At 44.6% G+C, this 5,573-nt stretch overlaps 1 non-coding gene across 1 annotated transcript; it reads left to right on the top strand.

Moving 5' to 3' along the window:
* The first annotated feature begins 376 nt into the window (after positions 1-376).
* Positions 377-449, top strand: TRNAR-CCU (transfer RNA arginine (anticodon CCU)). The gene has a single exon. It is a non-coding gene; the product is annotated as a tRNA-Arg (tRNA).
* The last annotated feature ends 5,124 nt before the right edge of the window (positions 450-5,573 follow it).

The following is a 5,573-nucleotide window of genomic DNA, read 5'->3' as shown; positions in this document are numbered from 1 at the left end:
GTTCCAGTTCAGACATGTTGCTGACATGATGCAAAGCATGACCTCTCTGTAACGCTGCACACTGCGACTGCTGCAGACTCCTAATAAAGCCCCGGTGCTGCTCTGAACAAGCAGCTGCGCTAGCAGCACTTCCAGCATTTTCCCCATGCGCAACAATGTGGGAAGCCGCAGAAGCTCTGCTAGCGGAACTGCTTGTTCAGAGCAGCATCCGGACCTGCTGAGGAATTCACATACAGCCCCATTACAGAGCTGTAATGCTGGCATCATGTGGGCCACTAACTTTAAACTGTGTTTGGTTACTTGGCTCAAACTCTAGTTTGAACTAGTTTTGAATAGTTTAAAGAAAAGAAAAGAACAAGGTTCAGAAAGGTAGATAGCCCTAGTGGCCTAATGGATAAGGCACTTGCCTCCTAAGCCAGGGATTGTGGGTTCAAGTCCCACCTGGGGTGAAAAATGGTATTTTGCTAGGAGCCAGAGGTTGGGCAAAAAGTCTTCCAAAGTCCTTTGTAGACTAACTCTTGTTTACAATGTAATTCTGTAAAATTAATACTGTTATCATTGGGGGGAAAAACATTATTTTAAATATAAATATTATATAATTATTATAAATATAATAAATAAATATAATAAATATTAATATAAATATTATATAAAATATAATATATAGAGAGAAAATATTATTTTTAAACTGTCTATTGAATCTTTTTACAAACAAAATACACACAACAGGAAAACAGGACATAAATTGCAATTGAAAGATGAAAGCCTGATTATTAAGCCTCTTATTTTGAATCTGTGTAACGATTTTTTGTGTTTAGGGCCATCAGAGTTGCTAGCACAGGCATAGGTGGATTGCCACAGAGGCAATTGCCTACAGTAGCGAATCCTGGGGGAGAGGCAGATCTTGGGGCGAGGGGAAAGGAGTTTTTGTTTTTTTAAAACTGTTTTAAATTGCTGCTGCTGGCAGTGGCAGCGATGAGAGATTAAGCCTCTTGCTGCCCTGCCACCTCAGCAAGGAGGGTAAGGGTGGCGAGGATGAAGTCCCCTCCTCCACGCAGCGGTAGCTGCTTTAAGAAAAAACGGGGAAACTTCCTCCCCCAGCACAACCCTCCCAGTCCCTTCTACAGCCACCTCATTCCGCTACACAGGCAGCAGCATTTCAACATACAAGGAGGGACTTGCCTCTCGTCCCCCGCTCCCCGCAGCAGCCGTTGTGCGGCCTTCACTGGCTGCCCCCTGTTCCAACACTGCAGCGGCATTTAGAAGTAAAAGCGGGGGGTTCATCCTTGCCACCCCTACCCTCCTCCCTGGGGCAGTGGGGGTAGAAAATCCTTGGCCACCTATGGGCAGCAAAAGGCTTAATCTGCCCCTGAGCACAGCAGGGCACAAGTTGCATGTGCCCCAAATGTTTCGCTGGGTGCCTCATACTTCTTGCCTCTCCCCCATGTCCCCTACTACTATCATCATCATCATCATCATCATCGAGACAAAGCAGGAAGCATTGACAAAGGGGTGCTCTAAGAGCTCCCCATCACCACCTCATCCATGTTGGGCCTCCATCCTCTTCCCTCCATCAGCTTGTAATGGCAAGTGGGGAAGATGGAGCTAAGCACCTTCTCCTCACTTCCCCTTCTACTTACCTTTCCATTTGCAAGCAAAGGGGAGGGGGAGGCGATTGCACTGAGGGTTGGTTCTCTTGGCACACAGGGCCCTTGGCTCAAAGTTCACTCTAAGGGACAGCAAGAGGTAGCAGATGCTCCTCCCAAAATATTTTCTGTTCCCCCCTCCATCAGACTCAAACTTTACAGTAAAATGGCAATACAGTAGCCATAGTATTGTTCATAATATTCTGGTTCTATAGCTGTAAGCATCAGGCAGACACCTGACAGTGGAGAGTGATTGACAGCCAGGTGGGACTTCCACCTCTTTTTCAGGGGCTATACTAAAGTACAGTCAGCATCTCTTTGAAAACATCTGAAGGAGGCTAGAGTCTTTATCGGATGAAGAAGAGGCAGACGGAAATGACAGGGTGACTCAGAACCAGCAAGAGAAACTGGAAGTGAAGAACCCATCTGGCAAGAGAAGCTCAACTCTATCACCAGGACCTGCAATATTGCACAAAGTGTATCTGATGGCCCCAAACAACCACAGCTAAAGTTAAGGTTGTCACCTGGGCATTTTCCAGATTACACACTGCAACAGTCTCGCAACATGTCTGCTAAGTATGCTTCCGTATTGCCCATGTTTCAACATTGCAATTGCTGCACTGACAGCAAGGTGCCATTCAAATTTTCGATGCCTTGTTTCAGGTTTTATTGCTGTATTGTGGTCCTTTAAAGTTGTATATGCATTGCAGGAAAGCAGCTATATTTTTCCGTTGTGGGAGGCTTGTCCCGTCGTTTATGCTTTGCAGTGTGGTATGGTGTGGACAGCTCAAATCACAGTGCAAGGATTTGTTGGTTTTTATAGCCACTTTCCGTCCTATTCAAGAAATAATTTTTCTGTCCTGTTCATGAAATGATTTTTTATATATATTTTTCCACTCAGGTTCTTACGCAAAGGTGCAACCTGATTTTTGGCTTTTGATTTCAATCTAATTTGCTTTAGTTTTGTTTTTGTTTTTCATTAGACTTATTTTTTGAACACATTTATGTCTCCCCATTCTAATACGCTGTGGATTGGCTGGCTCATTTGGCAGATTGATGATCTGACGACATGTAAAGCCACATTAAATATATATATATATTATCACTCCATTTCTTGCACAAGGGTTTAATCTCCTTTCAATTTCATTTATTTATTTGCTTGCTTGCTTGCTTGCTTGCTTGCTTGCTTGCTTGCTTGCTTTCTATACCACCCTTCCAAGAATGGCTCAGGGCGGTTTACACAGAGAAATAACAAATAAATAAGTTGGCTCCCTGTCCCCAAAGGGCTCACAGTCTAAAAAGAAACCTAAGATAGACACCGGCAACAGTCACTGGAGGTACTGTGCTGGGGGTGGATAGGGCCAGTTACTCTCCCCCTGCTTAATAAAGAGAATCACCACATTAAAGGTGCCTCTTTGTCAAGTTAGCAGGGAAAATTTCAGCTTTTGGCTCTAGCTTTTGGTCACATTTGTCTCTGCAATTTGATATGTAGAGCCACATATGCTTTTAAAATATATATATATTTCTGCTCCGCTTCATTTCTGTCCTTCGACCATTGTTAGGAGGATGGGAAGCAGCCTTATACAGAGTCAGACCATTGGTCATCATGTCCCACATGTACCCAGTGCTTTTGCTTGCGCAAAGCAGAAAAGAGGAAGCTGTGCTTCCCCCTCCTGGCGGATTTGCACAAAGGCAACAAAAAAAATTGTTTTAAGAGTTCGTCACGTCAGTGGTTCCCCGCCCCCTCCATGACCCCATTGGCCCAAAATAGAGGAGATGGGGGTGGGCACTGAATGCGATTCAGGTGAGATGCCTGCATGGAAAACCCGCTGCAATGGTGGGCAATATGAATGGCCACAACCCTGTCACAATGCATTGAAAAACGAATTGTAAAACACTATACTTGCGATTTCAAGCTGCTGCCTCATTTTGCAACACTTTGCAACACTTTTGCCAGCGCAAAGCTGAGCTCCTCATCTGGAAAATGCCCTGCTTCCTGTTTCAAGGAACTATTCTTTCTTTAGAATTAAAAAGTAGTGTTCCTTTTCAGGTTAATAAGGGATGCAGTTTTTTCCTTGGGGGGGCCTTGGGGCCACTGACTGCAGCCAGGGCCACTGACTGCAGTGAATGGCAGGAGGGGAGCTTCACACTGCAGGCCTCTAGAAAGCAATCTTCACTTCAGCCCTGTGGGCCAGATAGCAGACTGCACTGAGGGAAGAATTGCAACTCTCATGAAGCCTGTTTTTGGAGCTAAGATTTCACCCTTGCCCCTACAGGCAGTGAGAAGAAGGCTAAGCCTTGTGGAACAAAGCAGCCAGGCCTATAATTCTAGGAAGGATTCTCCCTCCCACTTGGGTTTAGAACAGCTTTGGGCTGCACACTGTCACCATGGCATCTTCCTGCACTCTTGACACATTTATTAAGGTTTTATACAATGAGTTCCTTATTTTGGAGCTCTTCAGGTAGCAAGCCCAGAGAAGGTCTTATCCTCAAACAAAATACAAGAATGAGTGGAGAAGTTTCAAAAGAGAGTGGTTTGGTTTATATCCATGGGTTGAATATAGTAAGATAATTCATGAAGCTTACTGCTTCCTGTGCAGAATTTTCAACATCCACCATGGAAAAATCTGTGTTTATTAGCAACTAGCTTTGAGTACCCGGCATAGCTCAGGTTTATGGCACGAGTTTCTCTTTGTTATTGCATCCATCTCTGCTTTGTGGATCTTCCTGTCACATATCTCTCTGTCTGTGTGAGGTGGTTGTCGGGGTTCCTGGGTACTCTATGTTACTCGTAGGATCCTAGGCAGTCACTGTGCCAAGTGTGGTCTTGGTAGATCAAAGGGTTTTGTGGATCTACCTGTTGTATATCCATCTGTTTGTCTGTGTGAGGTGGTTGTTGGGGTTCCCAGGTACCCTATATTACTCATAGGGTCCTAGGCAGTCACTGTGCCAAGTTAGCTCAAAGGGTGCGGGAATGTATGGGGAACAGACAGACAAACAGAATTCAATTTTATAGAGAGAGAGAGGATGGCGTCTGAATCTTGAAAAAGTCTATGGCAAAGGATTCAAGTTTCTGGCAACATTAACAGTCCAAATCACAAGAGCTGTCAAGGACATGGGGCTGGTTCAGATGAACATGGCCTTCTATACAGGATAACATCAGGGCCTCAGCAACAATGTGCCCACCCCAATGTCACTAAAGGATGTGGCAATGCAGTCTCAGCACATCCTTTAATCATGAATGAGGGGTGTTCATCAGAATCACTCCTCTACATGCACTGCAAATCCAGCCAGCAGAGAAGATACATGATTAGCCAAAGGCCTACTTGAAAAGAGAGGTTTTTGCCGGGTGACGGAATGCCAGAATACCAGGAGAGAGTAGGTGTGGTGAGCCTCCTAAGAGAAGCTGTTCCTCCACAGTTGAGATGCAGCCATTGAAAAGGATCTCCCCTTTCAATCCTGACCAAATGTACCTCAGAAACTGGTGGGATGCAGAGGAAGATCTCTAATCTTACCTGCTTATCTTAATAAGCAGGCAGGTTCATACAGAGCAGGCAATCCCTTCAAGTTTTGTGGTCCAAGCTGTATAAGTCCATGAAGCTGACTTAATGATCTTTGGCCATTTATTCTCTCTCAGCCTAGCTTTTCTGTCAGTGTTGTGAAGATAAATGTGAGGAGGAATCATGTGCACTTCTCTGAGCTCTTTGGAGAAAGGGTGGGATATGGTAGCTGCAATAAAGAAATGCTAATTATTAAATGGACCACTCATTATTGCCTGGAGAGCAGCAGCAGAACCTCAATTAGAAGTAAGTAACACACACACACTAATGTGCAGCTGCTTTATAATTAACTACAAGGATAAAAAGCAATAGAAAGCCTAAATTGCAGGAAAGAGTCCTCCTCAAGCCAGTAGGCAGAAATGAAAGG

Source organism: Hemicordylus capensis, chromosome 2 (genome assembly GCF_027244095.1).
Source record: "Hemicordylus capensis ecotype Gifberg chromosome 2, rHemCap1.1.pri, whole genome shotgun sequence".
In the NCBI taxonomy this organism is placed as follows: domain Eukaryota; kingdom Metazoa; phylum Chordata; class Lepidosauria; order Squamata; family Cordylidae; genus Hemicordylus; species Hemicordylus capensis.
Note: the sequence above shows the minus strand (reverse complement) of the source record. Positions and strands in the feature narration are given on the sequence as shown.